A 20,000-nucleotide genomic window follows, 5' to 3' on the forward strand; every position below is an offset into this window, starting at 1 on the left:
TTTTCTGTTTACTATTTTTGTGGTGGGATGTGCTTTGGCTGAATCAGAGGCGTTGGACTTATAATCCAGTATTTTCACTGGTGATCAGGGTTTATTAAAGCCCTGTTTCGGCAGTATGTTGTGTCCTTTGGGGGAAGGGTACTCTGATTTGATTTTCCTCACTCCACCCAGGTATCAATGGGTACCATGGTTGGGGGAAGGTTTGTACAGACAGGATTGGGCCCTGCTTTCCTGTGCCGAGCGCAGCAAGACACGAGAGGCCTTTTACGTTTTTAGCTATTTTTGTAGCAATGAATGAAACCATGATTATCTGTGTGTTTTAGAATGTAAAAAAAAGTCTATGGGGACTTTGACATTTTGAAATATTTTTGTAGTATTGAATGAAAACATGATTGTTCTTGTGTTTTAGAATGTAAAAAATGGGCTGTGGGTCCTTAAACATTTTAGAATATTTTTGTAGCGTTGAATGAAAACGTGGTTATTGTTGTATTTGTATTTGTATTTCTTTTTATCACAACAGATTTCTCTGTGTGAAATTCGGGCTGCTCTCCCCAGGGAGAGCGCGTCGCTACACTACAGCGCCACCCATTTTTTTGTATTTTTTCCTGCGTGCAGTTTTATTTGTTTTTCCTATCGAAGTGGATTTTTCTACAGAATTTTGCCAGGAACAACACTTTTGTTGCCGTGGGTTCTTTTACGTGCGCTAAGTGCATGCTGGACATGGGACCTCGGTTTATCGTCTCATCCGAATGACTAGCGTCCAGACCACCACTCCAGGTCTAGTGGAGAGGGAGAAAATATCGGCGGCTGAGCCGTGATTCGAACCAGCGCGCTCAGATTCTCTCGTTTCCTAGGCGGACGCGTTACCTCTAGGCCATCACTTGTATTATAAAATGTAAGATGGCTATGGGGTCTTTAACATTTTAAACTGTTTTTGTAGCACTGAATGAAACCGTGATTGTTCTTGTATCTTAGAATGTTTATTATGGTGATGGTTATTGAATGATTTCCATGTGACTGATTTTATTTTGCGATGGATTGTTGATTGTAGTGAATTGTATCTTTTGTTTGGAATAATAATTATTTTGTGTGAGGCAGTGTTGAGTACTGTTTGTTTTTGTTTTTTTCTGCCTTGACTTATATATTCATACAGATGATTACTCCATCACTATCACAATGTTTTGTCAGCTGGGAATTCTTTTTTTTCTTAAATCATTTTATAGGATACTTTTAGAATTTTTTTTGATTTTTTTTATTTTTTTTATGTGTGATAGATGAAGTTAAAGATAATGGTGTGGATAAGAATTTTCCAGATTCCCAAATATTGTCACAGTTTGATTTGATTTTTTTTTTTTTTAATTTCTTTTCAGTGTGAATGTTTTATATATAATGTACTGAAAATCCCAATTTCTTTTCTGCAGTGCTTCAGAGAGTGCTGTGTATTGTGCGTGTGATGTTGCATATATTTGTGCTTTTTGAGCGTTATTGATCAATCGCTGTTGTTTGAAGTGAAAGTCCCACTGTATGATTATGCTCTGTGACAAGAGAATTCTCTAAGCACGAGTGTTGACCATTTATTCTGAAAGCCCTGGGGTTTTTTGGTTGTTGTAGTTGTTTTGTTTTCTTTTTTTTTTGGGTGGGGGGTAAGGGGGGAGGGTAGGGGGTGGAAGAGTTTTGGGGTAAAGGGAGTCTGAAAGTTTCCAGAATTGCTTTGTATTGTATGAAAGAATAGGAAGTATTGCCTTAAAAAATAAGGAGCGTGTAAGTTTGCAGGATAATGCAAGAGTTGTTTTTTGAAAAAAAAGATAAAGATACTGGTAACTTAAGCAGTAAAAACTTTTAATTTTTTTTTTTTTTTTTTTACTTGAACAGCATTGACTATCATTAAATTGTTGAACATTTACAAACAGTATTAGATATTAAACAAATATTGCTTTGAATACATTGCTGGTAACATGAGCAATAAGAACTTTTTTTTAAACTTTGAATGACATGAATTTTAGTGTGAGGTGATTTGATTTTTTTTCCCCAGCCATTGTGAACAAACATCTTATGAAGAATTCTGTTTGTTTTGAGAAATCATCCAGTGGGACTTCACAGAAGTTTGTGAATGTGAACGACGCTGTGAATGTGAACAGCACTGCTGAAAAACAACCCTGGCTTTTATTCTAGATTTTTTGTTGTTGTTGTTTTTTGTTGAAGACTTATCTTGAATCTTTGCGGGAGTTACACAGTCATAACTATTGGAAACATTTGATTTTTGTGAAGTTGGACTGGGTGTCCCAGAAATAGGGATATTTGCTGCATATCTAGGAAAATTTTTAAAAAATCTGACCGTAACATTTTTTTTTTTTCCAAAGTATCTAGTGGGTACAAGTGTACACTTAGATGGTTTTCCGACCATTGCCGAAGACACTTCGTTTAGACTCACACAGAGATGGGCGCAGTAGCTGGGTGGTTAAAGCGTTGGACTTTCAATCTGAGGGTCCCGGGTTTGAATCTCGGTGACGGCGCCTGGTGGGTTAAGGGTGGAGATTTTTCCGATCTCCCAGGTCAACATATGTGCAGACCTGCTTGTGCCTGAACCCCCTTTGTGTGTATACGCAAGCAGAAGATCAAATACGCACGGCAAAGATCCTGTAATCCATGTCAGTATTCGGTGGGTATGAATTCACTGCCTCTATGCTGTGGCTATAGGCACATTGGATATGAATTCACTGCCTCTATGCTAAGGCTATAGGCACAGTGGATATGAATTCACTGCCCCTGTGCTAAGACTATAGGCACAGTGGATATGAATTCACTGCCTCTGTGCTAAGGCTATAGAACTTTCAGCCTCAACGATCAGATTAAGTGTTCTTAACAGCATTCAACTTTTCCCCTGTTCATATCACCAAAATTGGCAATGAAAGGTTAAACAGTTTAAGATGTGACAAGGCTAAAGCAGTTACAGTGGTGGTATAAAGTAGCAGTAATAGTTGTCACTCATGGTCGTAGTCTTTTTTGCACGGTTAACTCACTCAGTACGGCCAGTCCTCTCTTCTCCTCTACACAGACCCCTCGGATGTCCAGTGGGTGTCTGAATGACCCAACCTTTAGCTTCCGTCGTCAGAATTGTGGTATTCTTTGTCAACATTCACCTCTTCAGTATAAGAGCCTTCCGCTTGCAATATTTTGATGATGGTAATTGGGCTGAAACGCTGTTAACGCCGTCGTCTCTTTCGCCGTTCGTATGGAGAGAGTTAAAACACTTAAAAATGTGACAAGGCTAATGCAGTTATATTGGTAGTGTAAGGCAGCATAGCAATAGTAGTTGTCATTTATAGTAGTAGTCTTTTTTTGTGCAGTTAAAAATGTGACAAGGCTAATGCAGTTATATTGGTAGTGTAAGGCAGCATAGCAATAGTAGTTGTCATTTATAGTAGTAGTCTTTTTTTGTACAGTTAAAAATGTGACAAGGCTTATGCAGTCATAGTGGTAGTGTAAGGCAGCATAGCAATAGTAGTTGTCATTTATAGTAGTAGTCTTTTTTTGTGCAGTTAAAAATGTGACAAGGCTTATGCAGTCATAGTGGTAGTGTAAGGCAGCATAGCAGTAGTAGTTGTCATTTATAGTACTTGACCTTTGGAACCGTCTCCCAAGACACAGTGCTATGTGCGTGTATGGCTTATGTGTCTTTTTGCAGGTGTGTGGCGCTCATGTGAACGAACAAGAGTGAACTGCATTCATGAATTTGTGTGTTGCGGTCTTGTGGTTTTCTTTGTAGTTGCTGTTGTCTTTTTGCTCCACTAAACAGAAATTTGGTTTCAGAAATGTTTTCCCATTATGCAAAATGCGGCCATTGTTGCATTCCAATTTTTTTAAATTTTTTTAATTATTTTTTATTTATGTATGCTTATAGTTGACTTCATTAAGTTTTTGTGCTTTATACATATTATTAGTAATGGTAGTAGTTATTTTTTTATGTATTTATCTATTATTTATTCACCCCTTTTTTTTTTTCAAGGCCTGACTAAGCGCGTTGGGTTACGCTGCTGGTCAGGCTATCTGCTTGGCAGATGTGGTGTAGCGTATATGGATTTGTCTGAACGCAGTGATGCCTCCTTGAGCTACTGAAACTGAAACTGCATTCCAACTGTCTGGTCTTTTCTTTCTTTATCTCACACACACACACACACACACACACACACACACACACATATATATATATATATATATATATATATATATATATATATATATATATATACACACAGATAGTTCACACTCTCTTCATGTCCTGGGATCCGCTCCTTGCAGAAAGCACTGAGGTAAATACCAAGACCTGTAAAAAAAAAAATATATATCAACAACAGTAGGCTCTTCATGTCTTTGAAACTTGCAGTATTCTTTAAAAGCAGCTGTACCCTTGCCTGAAGAAGCTGATTTTACGGCGAAAATTTGCTGCTTTTTAAGAATACAAGTTTTAAAGACATAAAGAGCCTACTGTTGTTGATATTATATATATATATATATATATATAGACAGAGAGAGAGAGCAAAAGAGACAGAGGTGGATATATATATATATATATATATATATATATATGTGTGTGTGTGTGTGTGTCCCTATACCACAAAATAAGTCTGATGTCACCTTGGGATCTTTTTTTTGTTGTTGTTGCATGTTTGTGTGAATATTTTCCTGGTTAAACCGGTGCTTTGGGTGCCCTCTTCAACAGTGGATTTTTTTTTTTTTTTTTTTTTTTTTTCCGGAGCATACGTACAGTGATGAAGCTGCAGGCCCTTAATTAAAACTTCCCCTTCTCTGTCTCAAGGCCTGATCAGCACACTGGGTTATGTATGCAAAGGTCAAGAGGTATCTGCACCTTTTTTTTTTTTTTTTTTTTTTGGCGTTTTTTTTCTTTCTTTTTTTCCAGCAGATGTGGTGTAGCATGTATAGAGCTGTCTGCATGCTCAGAACATCTTGAATGAAACTCAGACTGAACTGAAACAACCCTTCCCCATTACCCCCACCCTCCCCAGCCACGGGAGTTGTGTGTAGAAAACTTGAAAAAGATTTCTCATCTTCACTGGGAATGACTGAAAGCATTCCAGAGGTATTCTTGTACAGATGTCTTCACTTTCTTTTTGCCCATGGTAATATTATAAAGAATAGTGACAATGGAATCAAGATTCCTATTTGTATTTGTGTTTCTTTTTATCACAACAGATTTCTCTGTGTGTGAAGTTCAGGTTGCTCTCCCCAGGGAGAGCGTGTCACTGCACTACAGCGCCATCCTTTTTTTTTTGTATTTTTTTCCTGCGTGCAGTTTTTTTATTTGTTTTTCCTATCAAAGTGGATTTTTCTACAGAATTTTGCCAGGAACAACCCTTTTGTTGCCATGTGTTCTTTTACGTGCACTAAGTGCATGCTGCACTCAAGACCTCGGTTTATCATCTCATCCGAATGACTAGCGTCCAGACCACCACTCAAGGTCTAGTGGAGGGGAAGAAAATATCGGCGGCTGAGCCGTGATTCTCTCGCTTCCTGAGCGGACGTGTTACCTCTAGGCCATCACTCTGAATTCCCAGATTGGATCATTTTTGTCTCCAGTGAACGTCTATCTTTATCATGAATGCAGAAGAAAGAAAAAAAAAGAAGAAGAAAAAAGAAAAAGGATGACTTCAGACTGGTTTTGTGGTACAGCATCAGAAATACTCTTTTTTTTTTTCTTTTTTCTTTTTTTTTTAAATGAATACTCCACTGGGTATTGATGTGTGATGAATAACGGCATGTTCTGGGCGCTGAGTGCTGTGTTGTTCTGTACAGTTCCAGTTTCAGTTTCTCAAGGAGGTGTCTCTGCGTTCAGACCAATCCATATACGCTACACCACATCTGCTATAACAGATGCCTGACACCAGCAGCATAACCCAACGCGCTTAGTCAGGTCTAGAGTGCATGCATTTATATAATTTGTGTACCTATCACAGTTAATTTCTTGTTCAGAATTTTTCCAGAGGACAACACTATCGTTGCCATGGGTTCTTTTTTTTTTTTTTTTTTTTTTTTTTGTGCGCCAAGTGCGTGCTGTTTTTTTTTTTGTTTTTTTTTTTTTTTTTTTATCACAACAGATTTATCTGTGCTGCATACGGAACATCGGTTTATCATCTCACCCGAACGACTAGGTACAAACAAAAAAACAAAAAAAAAAAAAAAGTGGAGATGCTTGGGACATGTTCTGTACATTGATTATATCACACCATTGTTTCATGAATGTCATGGAGGTACTGTGTTGTTGGGACACCAGGGTCACTGTGCTGCGTGCACTTTGCCTTGGATTTTATATTGATTGTCATGTCATGATCTTTAGCGGGCATTAAGAAATCAAAAAAAAAAAAAAAGGTGTGAAAAAATTAGTTTTTGATAGTTTAAATCAATATAAGTAATGGATCCAGGATAGTGAAAATACAAAAGAGAAATAGTTTTCTGTAGAGTTTAAGTTTTTTTTATCTGTTTGTAGTTTGAAAACCAGATTGCTAAATAGTTAATAATGAATATGAAATTGTGAAAATAAAAAGAGAAATAGTTTTCTGTAGATTGAAAAAAAAATCTTTTGATAATTTAAAAACTAGACTGATAAATAGCAAAATAATGAATCTGAAATAGTGAAAATATAATGAAAAAATGTTTGTTTGTTTTTACCTTTATTGTTATTGAAAAAAAATGTTGCTCTGTTACAAATTATGAATTGTACAAGTCGATGAAATTTTTTAGATAACCATTCACCAGGTGTGTTTTTTTCTCCTGCATTAATACATTCTCTACTCGAGTGCCAGTGCTGTTTTACATGTTAAATTAAAAACAACACAAATGTATTCATCTGCATTGTTACATTCTTTGGTTGCCAGTGCTGTTTTACATGTGGGAACAACATAAATGTAGTGCTGTTTTACATGTGGGAACAACATAAATGTAGTGCTGTTTTACACGTTAAAACAACATCAGTGTAGTGCTGTTTTACATGTTCAAACAACATCAATGTAATGCTGTTTTACATGTTAAAACAACATAAATGTAGTGCTGTTTTACATGCTGAAACAACATAAATGTAGTGCTGTTTTACATGCTAAAACAACATGAATGTAGTGCTGTTTTACATGTTCAAACAACATCAATGTAATGCTGTTTTACATGTTAAAACAACATAAATGTAGTGCTGTTTTACATGTTAAAACAACATAAATGTAGTGCTGTTTTACATGCTTAAACAACATGAATGTAGTGCTGTTTTACATGTTAAAACAACATAAATGTAGTGCTGTTTTACATGCTGAAACAACATAAATGTAGTGCTGTTTTACATGTTAAAACAACATAAATGTAGTGCTGTTTTACATGTTAAAACAACATAAATGTAGTGCTGTTTTACATGCTGAAACAACATAAATGTAGTGCTGTTTTACATGCTAAAACAACAAGAATGTAGTGCTGTTTTACACGTTGAAACAACATAAATGTAGTGCTGTTTTACATGCTGAAACAACATAAATGTAGCGCTATTTTACATGTTAAAACAACATAAATGTAGTGCTGTTTTACATGTTAAAACAACATAAATGTAGTGCTGTTTTACATGTTCAAACAACATCAATGTAGTGCTGTTTTACATGCTGAAACAACATAAATGTAGTGCTGTTTTACATGTTAAAACAACATCAATGTAGTGCTGTTTTACATGTTAAAACATCAATGTACATGTTAAAACAACATAAATGTAGTGCTGTTTTACATGTTGAAACAACATAAATGTAGTGCTGTTTTACATGTTGAAACAACATAAATGTAGTGCTGTTTTACATGTAATGTAGTGCTGTTTTACATGTTCAAACAACATAAATATAGTGCTGTTTTACATGCTGAAACAACATAAATGTAGTGCTGTTTTACATGCTAAAACAAAATAAATGGAGTGCTGTTTTACATGTTCAAACAACATCAATGTAGTGCTGTTTTACATGTTAAAACATCAATGTACATGTTAAAACAACATAAATGTAGTGCTGTTTTACATGTTAAAACAACGTAAATGTAGTGCTGTTTTACATGCTAAAACAACATAAATGTAGTGCTGTTTTACATGCAAAAACAACATAAATGTAGTGCTGTTTTACATGCTAAAACAACAAGAATGTAGTGCTGTTTTACATGTTAAAACAACAAGAATGTAGTGCTGTTTTACATGTTGAAACAACATAAATGTAGTGCTGTTTTACATGTTAAAACAACATAAATGTAGTGCTGTTTTACATGTTGAAACAACATAAATGTAGTGCTGTTTTACATGTTGAAACAACATCAATGTAGTCCTGTTTTACATGTTAAAACAACATCAATGTAGTACTGTTTTACATGTAATGTAGTGCTGTTTTACATGTTAAAACAACATAAATGTAGTGCTGTTTTACGTGTTAAAACAACATCGATGTAGTGCTGTTTTATATGTTAAAACAACATAAATGTAGTGCTGTTTTACATGCTGAAACAACATAAATGTAGTGCTGTTGTATATGTTAAAACAACATCAATGTAGTGCTGTTTTACATGTTGAAACAACATAAATGTAGTGCTGTTTTACATGCTGAAACAACATAAATGTAGTGCTGTTTTACATGCTAAAACAACATAAATGTAGTGCTGTTTTACATGTTAAAACAACATAAATGTAGTGCTGTTTTACATGCTGAAACAACATAAATGTAGCGCTATTTTACATGTTAAAACAACATAAATGTAGTGCTGTTTTACATGTTAAAACAACATAAATGTAGTGCTGTTTTACATGTAATGTAGTGCTGTTTTACATGCTAAAACAACATAAATGTAGTGCTGTTTTACGTGTTAAAACAACATCGATGTAGTGCTGTTTTACATGTTAAAACAACATAAATGTAGTGCTGTTTTACATGCTGAAACAACATAAATGTAGTGCTGTTTTACATGTTAAAACAACATAAATGTAGTGCTGTTTTACATGTTGAAACAACATAAATGTAGTGCTGTTTTATATGCTGAAACAACATAAATTTAGTGCTGTTTTACATGCTGAAACAACATAAATGTAGTGCTGTTTTACATGTTAAAACAACATGAATATAGTGCTGTTTTACATGTTAAAACAACATAAATGTAGTGCTGTTTTAGATGCTAAAACAACATGAATGTAGTGCTGTTTTACATGTTAAAACAACATGAATGTATTCATCTACATTATCTGGTTGCCAGTGCTGTTTCACATGTAAAATTAAAAACAACACAGATATATTCACCTGCAGCGTTACTTTCTCTGATTGTCATTGCTGCTTCAACACGTTAAAAACAACATGAACGTATTCATCTGAATCAAGGACCTGTATGTCACCATTTTGTCTTAGAGGGAGTGTTTTGGCCCTAAGCTCCCTGCTGACAAACTTCAATACTGAAGAAAAAAAAAAAGAAGAGAAAAATGATATTACCAGGGTAATTTTACAGGAATTATTCAAACAAGTTTCAGTGAGTGTGCTGTGGTTTTGGATTCTTTATGTTTGTCTCTTTGGCATCAGAAAGCGCGTTTAATAAGGTTTGAAGCGTTGTAGTGTGTTGGATTGTTTTCGGTTTTTGTTTGCCGTTTTGATCATTGTTGTTGTTTTTCCTCATCTTTTCTGATGCAGTGAAGAGATTCAAAAATTTTTCTGTACCCTAGTCACTAAAGTTAGACCTCCATGTCCTGCCACTGAATCATCAGGTGTCTGCTTGAGCGGTAAAGAACAAAAATTGAAAGAAAAACTGAATGAAATAGAAGAAAAAATATATATGCATGTGAAGACTGGGGTTATATTACTATGCCAAGGATGCAAAGACTGAAGGGATGAGTTAAAATCTTTTTAAATTTTTTTATTTTTTTTACCTGTTTGTGAAGTGTCATTCCATCAAAACCAGTGTATATTTTTTGTACTGATATTAATAGAATTATGCAATAAATTTGGTCATCTATGGTTTTTTTTTTTGGTCTGTTTTAAAATGAGTGAAGTGGTTTTTTCTTTTGTTTTATCGTGAAAGTGTCATTCTTGGGGGGTAATTTATCTTTTATTCTGAGACTTGTTATCCCAATGGGAAAAATAAATATGATGCTGTTTAGGCTATTTGTGATTTTGTCCAGTACATGATAATATGTAACAACAGTACATTATTTAGCACTTTCAAACTGTTTTGCAATAATCCAGCAGACACAAACATCATTACCACCACACACACACACACACACACACACACACACACACGTGACCTGTGAAACCTGTAAAATCATCACCTATCAAAATCAAAGCGTTTTTTGTGGGGGGTTTTTGTTGTTTTTTTTGTTTGTTTTTTTAATTTTACAGTAATATGTCAGACACAACACACGCGCACACACACACTTTACAGTAATATGTGAGACAGACAGTCACACACATGCACACACACACACACACACACACATACTAGACCTTCAAGTGGTGATCTGGGTGCTAGTCTTTTGGATGAGATGATAAACAAGTCCTATGTGCAGCATCTGCATGTACTTAGCACAGGTAAAAGAACCCTGGCAAAATAATGTAGAAAAAATCCATTCTGATAGCAAAATAAATACACTTGCAGACAATTAAAAAAAATATATATATAATATATATATATATGATGGTGCTGCACCATTGTGACGCTCTCTCTCCAGGGAGAGCAGCCTGAATTTTACACAGAGAGATATTTGTATTTGTATTTCTTTTTATCACAACAGATTTCTCTGTGGGAAATTTGGGCTGCTCTCCCCTGGGACAGCACGTCGCTACACTACAGTGCCACCCTTTTTTTTTGTATTTTTTCCTGCATGCAGTTTTATTTGATTTTTCCTATCATAGTGGATTTTTCTACAGAATTTTGCCAGGAACAACCCTTTTGTTGCCGTGGGTTATTTTACGTGTGCTAAGTGCATGCTGCACACAGGGCCTTGGTTGATCGTCTCATGTGAATGACTAGCATCCAGACCACCACTAAAGGTCTAGTGGATGGGGAGAAAATATCGGCGGCTGAGCTGTGATTCAAACCAGCGCGCTCAGATTCTCTCGCTTCCTAGGCGAACGCGTTACCTCTAGGCCACCAACAACAACCGACACTTATCAACCCAGTCACCACTCAACCACATTTCTGAGTGATCGATACTTCCATGTGTGTGTTTACTTCACATATCTGAATGCACAAATTTAACAAATGACACATTCGCACATTCACCACAAACAAAACCAAAAATCTAAAACCATTTCTTCACTGATTTTGTTCTGTTATCAAATACAAAATGGATTATAATTATTATTATTACAAAACTAAAACAAATGCACGTAACAACAGTAATCATGCACGACTGAATACATGCTCTATCACCACCAGCTGTCATGAATGAAAAATTATTTTAAAAGCATGATTTAGCAACTGCATGCAAGCAATACAAATTGTATTGGTTAATATTAAAGACGTAATATCAAAGACACAGAAAACAAGTGACACAAGATTCAATTTGTATAGGAATGCATCAAAAACAAACAAGACTTTTATGGCAAGGAAGTACTCCTAACAACAATATGTATATATAAGAAAATGGAAAAGATATGTGTATTCATCATTAATAAAATTCTTATCAAAACAAACAAAAACAAAAAATGACTGGTCACTTACGTAAATGATTAAAGCCTTACCACTGAGAGTTCCTATAACATGAATATAATAAAATAGTTTCTGGGAATTAGAATACAAAATAGTTCACTAAGCAAACTTGGAAAACAAAATTGTTTACGATAACATCAACAATAATAATAATAATGATAAAAATAATAATAATAATAATAAGCTTAATTAATTACCCACTGGTACTTCTTTTACAACCAGATCGATATTTACAATCAACAATAGGGGGTGACGCAAGCTACTCTGAGCGAATGAATAAAAGCTCTCTAAAAACTTGAGCTGTACTACTCTGTCCAAATTATATTCCAGGAAGATTAAATAAAAGTTATCAGGAGAAAAAAAAAAAAAAAGCAAAGATTTGCTAGCAAAGAAAGCAAGAAAAATGTTGATGAGACTGACAACCAAAAAAAGTAAAACAAGACATCGATTAACTTGGACAATACAGAGGAAAAAGAACACATCAAAACGTAGCAAGTTTCAGAGAAATTGCACAGCAATACTATGACTGCTCTGAAAACATTCTAACATTCAATGCCCCATTCTGTTGTAAAATCAGCTAAAAACAAATAATTATGGTCACAAGGAGCTAAGATATGACAGAAGTACAATATTACACAATGCTATTGTCTCAAAAATAATCGTTTCACATATTAATTAATACACAGGAATACAAATCCAGAAAAAAAAAAAAAAAAACACGACGACCAGTGACAAAATGTTCTGTTTACATACAAACATTTTTTGAGTCGTACAAAAAGTTCAGACAATAAATAACAAATCTCAACTCTCTGATACCTCCCACCCCCCAAACCCCCCAACACCACACCACCTCTTCACACACATACCTTCCCTTCTCTTTAATAAAATTGGAAATGATGCAAGCTTTGCAATCTTTCATTTTGCTATATCATCAAAACACAAATAAATTGTGTTTGTTTGTTTTTTTTCAAATTGCATCATTCTTAACAAACTGTTATCATTATCATCATTGTTGCATATGAATTAAAAAGTTTGTATCATGGATTTCAAATTTCTCATAAAACTCCTGGTCTTCAAAGTGTCACAATGGGACATTGCAAAGGTCACTGGCTGACCAAAAAAAAAAAAAAAGAAGAAGAAGAAAAAGAAACAGTTTCAGATACTGAAAAACTGAATCCTCAACAATATTTTTTTTTCACATGATGTCAATGTTACTTCATTCCTATGTGACCACTAGACTGTTACTAGTAAAAAAAAAAAAATAAAAAAAAAATACACCATCAGTGTGCATTCCAGCTCCTCGCGGCTGCAAAAAGACCAAAGGCACAAAGGCATGGACAGCATAGAGAATTTGTGGAAGAAAGAGAGTTCGAGTCATCCCAGCACCGTTTTAATGGATCATACACTACAGTCTGAAGCATACACCTCGCACCACAGAATGACCAGCACAAGAGATGAAGTGACTGATGTTAAGTGATGTTACACAACAGCGCACAAAGAAAGATGATCATGTAGTAAGTAATGTTACACAACAGCGCACAAAGAAAGATGATCATGTAGTAAATAATGTTACACAACAGCACACACAAAGAAAGATGATCATGTAGTAAATAATGTTACACAACAGCGCACAAAGAAAGATGATCATGTAGTAAATAATGTTACACAACAGCACACACAAAGAAAGATGATCATGTAGTAAGTAATGTTACACAACAGTGCACAAAGAAAGATGATCATGTAGTAAGCAATGTTACACAACAGTGCACAAAGAAAGATGATCATGTAGTAAGTAATGTTACACAACAGTGCACAAAGAAAGATGATCATGTAGTAAGTAATGTTACACAACAGCGCACAAAGAAAGATGATCATGTAGTAAGTAATGTTACAAAACAGCGCACAAAGAAAGATGATCATGTAAATAATGTTACACAACAGCACACACAAAGACAGATGATCATGTAGTAAGTAATGTTACACAACAGCGCACAAAGAAAGATGATCATGTAGTAAGTAATGTTACACAACAGCGCACAAAGAAAGATGATCATGTAGTAAGTAATGTTACACAACAGCGCACAAAGAAAGATGATCATGTAGTAAGTAATGTTACACAACAGTGCACAAAGAAAGATGATCATGTAGTAAATAATGTTACACAACAGCACACACAAAGAAAGATGATCATGTAGTAAGTCATGTTACACAACAGCGCACAAAGAAAGATGATCATGTAGTAAGTAATGTTACACAACAGCGCACAAAGAAAGATGATCATGTAGTAAATAATGTTACACAACAGTGCACAAAGAAAGATGATCATGTAGTAAATAATGTTACACAACAGCGCACAAAGAAAGATGATCATGTAGTAAATAATGTTACACAACAGCACACACAAAGAAAGATGATCATGTAGTAAGTAATGTTACACAACAGCGCACAAAGAAAGATGATCATGTAGTAAGTAATGTTACACAACAGCGCACAAAGAAAGATGATCATGTAGTAAATAATGTTACACAACAGCACACACAAAGAAAGATGATCATGTAGTAAATAATGTTACACAACAGCGCACAAAGACAGATGATCATGTAGTAAGTGATGTTACACAACAGCACACAAAGAAAGGTGATCATGTAGTAAGTGGTGTTACACAACAGCGCACAAAGAACAAAGAAAGATGATCATGTAGTAAGCAATGTTACACAACAGTGCACAGAAAGAAAGATGATCATGTAGTAAGTAATGTTACACAACAGCGCACAAAGAAAGATGATCATGTAGTAAGTAATGTTACACAACAGCACACAAAGAACAAAGAAAGATGATCATGTAGTAAGTAATGTTACACAACAGCGCACAAAGAAAGATGATCATGTAGTAAGTGATGTTACACAACAGCGCACAAAGAAAGATGATCATGTAGTAAGTAATGTTACACAACAGCGCACAAAGAAAGATGATCATGTAGTAAGTAATGTTACACAACAGCACACAAAGAAAGATGATCATGTAGTAAGTAATGTTACACAACAGCGCACAAAGAAAGATGATCATGTAGTAATGTTACAAAACAGCACACAGAAAGTAAGATGATCATGTAGTAAATAATGTTACACAACAGCACACAAAGACAGATGATCATGTAGTAAGTAATGTTACACAACAGCGCACAAAGAAAGATGATCATGTAGTAAGTAATGTTACACAACAGCGCACAAAGAAAGATGATCATGTAGTAAGTGATGTTACACAACAGCACAGAAAGAACGTAAAAATATCTTCGTTTCTTGAGTGCAAAAAAAAAAAGGGGGGGTGGGGGTGGGGGGGTTAAAGGTCCCATGGCCTTTAATGGCCAAGGTGGCAGTGATTTCATGTCCACTGTGTCTAGGACTCGAACTCAAACTCAACATAGAAAGGACCCAAATCCTCTCCTTCCGCCAGCAGTGATTTCATATCCACTGTGTCTAGGACTCGAACTTGAACTCGGCATAGAAAGGACCCAAATCCTCTCCTTCCGCCAGCAGTGATTTCATATCCACTGTGTCTAGGACTCGAACTCAAACTCAACATATAAAGGATCCAATCCTCTCCTTCCGCCAGCAGTGATTCATATCCACTGTGTCTAGGACTCGAACTCAAACTCGGCATAGAAAGGACCCAATCCTCTCCTTCCGCCAGCAGTGATTTCATATCCACTGTGTCTAGGACTCGAACTCAAACTCAACATAGAAAGGATCCAATCCTCTCCTTCCGCCAGCAGTGATTCATATCCACTGTGTCTAGGACTCGAACTCAAACTCAACATAGAAAGGACCCAATCTTCTCCTTCCGCCGCTTTTTACCTTTCCCAGCCAAAGTCCGGTTCCATATATTCACACCTGGGCGGAGTCAGGAAAAATTGCAAGTAAAGCGCCTTTCCCCAAGGACGCAACACCATGTCAAAACGAGGTCCCGAACCCGAGTCACTGGTGAACACAGGATCAGAAATCCCATGCCTAACCGACTCTGCCACCGTACCCCACTCCCCCTACTCTTGACTGGTAAGAGGTGATAATCCTGGGCCTCTGAGCCATCTGTGCACTACCGAATTCTGGAGGGTGGAGAGAGAAGATTTTTTTTGCAGACTGCATAGGTTAACATCAGTGCATATATACACCGAGAAATCTACCAAGTTCAACACATCCAGGACACAAAAAGTTAACATCAGTGCATATACACCGAGAAATCTACGAAGTTCAACACATCCAGGACACAATAGGTTAACATCAGTGCATATATACACAGAGAAATCTACCAAGTTCAACACATCCTGTGCATCAAACACGTGTGCATAAACACCAGGAACTCTACCAAGTTTCAGAACATCCAGAACACCACGCACCCGTTCACCAAACGAGTGTGCACCCTGGGACTCTATGACCCAACCATGTGAATATCACCTGTTAATGGTGGGTGGCCCAGCAGTCCAGCCCTGGACTAGGAAGCGAGTGTCCATAGGTAGGTTCAAGTCCCATGACATGGACTGGGATTTGTTTCTGATTACCGTAAAGTTCGGTCTATTGAGCGCACTGGTATATAAGCCGCACCCACTAAACTTTGGAAAAAATTGAACTTTATACATACATAAGCCGCACCGGTTTATAAACCGCACTTATTTCCGGTATCGGAACACATACTGATACTACAGAAAAGCTGTCGATACTGTAGGTTATGAAATAAACACAAGCGGGAACAACATAAAGAAAAGCAAGCGAAAATACTGCTAGTGCCACAAAAAAAAATAAATAAATAAATAAACACAACGAAAATAAGATTCATAATTTAGGGATAGTCACATTTATTCAACGTCATCCTAGCTCACTGAAACCACTAAAATCTTCGTCTTCAGTGTCCGAGTTGAAGAGAAGCAGCACAGCTTCCTCCACCATCTTGTCACTGACTTCCCCCTTCCTCTGCTAGATGGACTGTGGGTGGTCTGTGTGCTCATTATTCGGATGAGGTGATAAACTCTGGTTCCTGTGTGCAGTATGTGTCTTTTTTTTTCCGCACGTCAAAGAGCACGTGGCAAGCATGGCAAGTGCTGTCCCTGGCAAAATTCTGTGCAGACAACAACAACAACAAAAACAACAAAAATTATATATATATATATATATGGGTGGTGTTGCACTGTGATAACACTCCTCTCGGGGAGAGCAGCCCACATTTCACTCACAGAAATCTGTCGTGACAACGAGTTATAGAACACAACACAATACACACAACAAAACAATTATTGATTGGACTGCTCTTTTAAAGTCCAACTTCCTGTTCCTCATTCACTGAGGGCAGCATGTTTCTGCAACTCTTCAGTGCCAACAACAACAACAAATGTTTTGATTTGAAGTAATACTCCTTCATGTACACGATAACATCACAATAAACATGACATAAATAAAATATACCATGTAACAAGCTAGAATATTTGTACCTGACGCACACAGGTCTAACAGGTGGGATATTCTCCTGAACTGTTCAACAACAGCTGGATTGTAATAGTGGAAATCAAGTAGCCTTTATTTTTTTTTAAATGCAAAGTCAAATGCATCATCGTAAGGAGAAAAAAACAACAATAACCACACTGACTTGGTCACCCCACCTGAGCGAAAACCTGCAGTCAAACTTTCACAGGGGCGTGGACAAAACCACATCCTACCCGCCAGCCCACCGTGGTGAAGTGCAAGGATGCTGGTTAAGCCCCACAAGAGGTTGTGGAGGAAGGTGGGGGGGCGGGGGGGGGGGGGGGAGGGCTGAAGATTTCAACCTGCAGCCTGCTCCCACCCAGAGTTGGAAATGCTGTGGGCTTTGACAGGAAGACTGGGATCACACAGTCGTGGGTCATCCACACTTTGGAAACTTTTTTTGGCAGTGTCGCTCAAATTTCCTGACCAAGACTGCAGGCTGCTGTGTATCTTCAACCCGGTTGATGCCTGGATGTGTCATCATGAGAGTTCAGGCCTCGTCATGCAGGCCTTGAATTTAAATGGACCCCTGCACCCCCATCATCGTTAAACATCACTGACAGATGGAAAACAGATTGTTCAAAATTCTGTCTGGGGGCACCAAAAAAAAAAAAAAACCCACAAAAAAACCCCACACCAAACCCCTCAAACCAACTTATAAAAGCCAATGAACTGCGTACACTGTTCACCATTGGTTTAAACAGTATTTTGTTTGGAACATGTCACAATACCACACAGCTATAGATGAACAGGACAACAGGATCTTATATAAAGTCCTGTCCTGATACATGTACACACTAAGTATGTGACGGATGTCATCATAGCTAGAAGTTTAGACGTGATCCTACATGAATTTCAACAAAACCATGTAAATACAGTGAAACAAAATAAAGAAAAAAACGTGTGGTGGAGGGAGATGTCAATGGAGAGAGAGAGAGAGAAAGAGAAGTAACAAGGTTAGGGCACAAGTTCAACAAGACAGTCCCAGTGAACCTGACCACTGAAGCCATCCACTCTGCCACCCACTGCCCTTTATATAATACAGAATTTTCTGCTACCTCCCTGAACTTTACAGACAGGACTCTGAACGAAGTGGAGCATGCCGAGACATGGTGAGTTATATGTCGCGGATAACAACGCGTCAGTAATACTGTGAGATCAACCGCTGAAGGACCGTGCACCATTCTGAGGACCGGATGAGCACCCGAGTCTGAATCAACAGATAACGTTCATCACTGCTGTGTTTCATCGTTGTCCTTTTTTGAGCTCAAAGCATAAAAACAACAGTGATGAACATTGTCTGTAGATTCAGACCAGACCAGGCATTTATCTTGTACTCAAAAGTGTACACAGTCCTTCAGTAGTAGAAGTAGTCGGTGTGCCCAAACAAACACTGCAGTAAGGATGTGTTCAAGGGAGACCACCACCAGCGCCTTGCAGCTGCTGGAGATCAGCAACACAGAGCTGCATCTGGCCCTGCCCTGCCTGGTGGCATTCCATGAACTCACCTGCAGTTGTACTGTACATGTACAGTCTAGAATGTTACATACGAAACGGAAACTGTGCATTTATTGGAAAATTGATGTGAAAAAAAGACAAAAAAAGGACACCCCCCCCCCCCCCCCCCCCCAAAAAAAAAAAGTTTTGGGTGATTTTTTTTCGACAAATGAAGAAGGCATGTGAAGCACTAACAAAAAAAAACCCAAAAAAAAACAAAAAATCCTGGTTCCCTGTGACCTGCATGCAAAACTGTACATGTGAAAAAAAGACAAAAAAAGGACCCCCCCCCCCCCCCCCCCCCCAAAAAAAAAAAAAAAAAGTTTTGGGGGATTTTTTTTCGACAAATGAAGAAGGCATGTGAAGCACTAACAAACAAAAAAAAAAAAAAAAAAAAAAAAAAAAAAATCCTGGTGCCCTGTGACCTGCATGCAAAACTGTACATGTGCTTTCGACTTCGGGCTCCAGTGCCACATGCATGCTGTGCCATGAATGATGACCCCCACTGATGATGAGGACAATCAGGGTATTTTTTTTTTTGTTGTTGTTGTTTTTGTTTTTTTATGGAGATAAAAAAAACGTTCCAAATTTGTTCCACAAGTGATCAATGGGTTCACCTGCGTGCTGTGCTAATCAACCAACAAATCAGTGATACGGTTATTTACCAAAAAAAAAAAAAAAAAAAAAAGAAACCATGAACACTGACACTGTAATAGATCAGTCGCTTGTAGCATTTGATGTGTCAAGCAATCCAGACGCTCCAGATCAGCCATGACACTAGCACTGAAGTTTGTTTTGTTTTGTTTTTTTTTCAATAAAAAAAAAATATATACAAATTCACGTTGGAAACACACCGTCATGGATTCAACTAATGCTTTTTGGCTTCCTTGTGATTCTTTTCCTCATGTGACAACTGTGACAAAAAACAAAACAAAAACAAAATAATGAACAAAGAAAAAACAATCACAAGCACTGTCTCCAAAACAGACCACACAATTTGTAGTGAAATAAACAAACGCTGTTGAAAAAAAAAAGCAAAATGAACACGACAGACTGAAAGCTGATCTACAGCAGCAAAGACAAGAGAATATAAATTCACACCAGTCCCTACACACTTTGCAATGCAATGCTGACAGATCTTTTATAGTCATGTGCATGAACTAATCATACTGGAAATCAATATTCTGCATTCGTGTGCTGCAACTCCCATGTTTGCTCGTATGTACATGCATGACCAGTTTTACACTGCCACGTAGGCAGCCATTCTCCGTTTGAAGAGGTGTG

General features: G+C 36.9%; 1 protein-coding gene across 1 annotated transcript in view; it reads left to right on the forward strand.

Moving 5' to 3' along the window:
* Nucleotides 1-10,012, forward strand: part of LOC143289969 (long-chain fatty acid transport protein 1-like) — a 37,716-nt gene extending 27,704 nt beyond the window's left edge. The window contains exon 13 of the mRNA XM_076599249.1: nucleotides 9,414-10,012. The gene's annotated coding sequence lies outside the window, so the exon portion shown is untranslated. The remainder of the gene's footprint in view (nucleotides 1-9,413) is intronic.
* Nucleotides 10,013-20,000: the final 9,988 nt, after the last annotated feature.

The sequence above is a fragment of the Babylonia areolata genome, chromosome 14 (genome assembly GCF_041734735.1).
Source record: "Babylonia areolata isolate BAREFJ2019XMU chromosome 14, ASM4173473v1, whole genome shotgun sequence".
NCBI classification, from domain to species: Eukaryota; Metazoa; Mollusca; class Gastropoda; order Neogastropoda; family Buccinidae; genus Babylonia; species Babylonia areolata.